The sequence below is a fragment of the Haliaeetus leucocephalus genome, unplaced genomic scaffold (assembly GCF_000737465.1).
Source record: "Haliaeetus leucocephalus isolate CR32 unplaced genomic scaffold, Haliaeetus_leucocephalus-4.0 Scaffold202, whole genome shotgun sequence".
Lineage (NCBI taxonomy): Eukaryota > Metazoa > Chordata > Aves > Accipitriformes > Accipitridae > Haliaeetus > Haliaeetus leucocephalus.
Genome location: NW_010972638.1, coordinates 513,890 through 514,794, shown reverse-complemented (window position 1 = coordinate 514,794; position 905 = coordinate 513,890). Strand labels below are relative to the sequence as shown.

General features: G+C 62.0%; 1 protein-coding gene across 1 annotated transcript in view; it reads left to right on the top strand.

Annotated features, from left to right (window-relative positions):
* The window catches only part of LOC104830870 (protein SCO2 homolog, mitochondrial), a 6,728-nt gene that overhangs the window by 774 nt on the left and 5,049 nt on the right, over positions 1-905 (top strand). The gene's annotated exons all lie outside the window — the stretch shown is intronic.

Below are 905 nucleotides of genomic sequence, written 5' to 3'. Positions count from 1 at the left end.
TCCCACTCCCCCCAGTTTATATATTGGGCATGACATCACATGGTGTGGAATACCCCTTTGGCCAGTTTGTGTCAGCTGTCCTGGCTGTGTCCCCTCCCAACTTCTTGTGTCCCTCCAGCCTTCTCGCTGGCTGGGTGTGAGAAGCTGAAAAATCTTTGAATTTAGGCTAAATATTACTTAGCAACAACTGAAAACATCAGTGTGTTATCAACATTCTTCTAATACTGAACTCAAAACACAGCACTGTATCAGGAAGACAATTAACTCTATCCCAGCTGAAACCAGGGCATGTGGGGACGCGGGGCCTGAGGGCAGAGCTGGGGCAAAGAGGGCACGGAGGACCTGGGGACCTTCTGTGCCCTGGGGGCCACCAAGTCCCCTGACGCCCCCCGCCCAGGACCCCTCATCCCCCATCCTTCCTTTCGCTGCCAATGTCCTCGCAAAAGCCCATCCCCAGCCGTGACCCCCTGAGCAGCAGGGGGGGGTCTGCATGGGTGTTCCTTGTCCCACTCCCTGTCCCCATCCCAGCTCTGACCACGGGTCCCCACGCCAGCCACTCATATTCCGCCCCCCCATGACCCCAGAGCTCTTGGCCCCTCGGCAGGCGCCCACCCCTCTCCCTCCCCCCCCCCAGGGCCCGGGCCACCCCAGTGGCTATGGGAGTCACTGAGACGCCACACAGGACCTCGGGGTGTGGGGTGGCACTGGGGGCACCAGCCAGGGAGGGGGCACTCCTCAGCGAAGTGCCACGGGACACCCCCCCGTGCTGATGGTGCCGTGGGTGCTGCGGGTGCCGTGGGTGCCATGGGAGAGGATGCTGAGGGCTGTGCGGGACCCAAGGCAGTGGTGGCCATGCAGAGTCCTCGGGCATCGCCTGGGGTTGCCCCGTGGGGAATTGGGGGGGA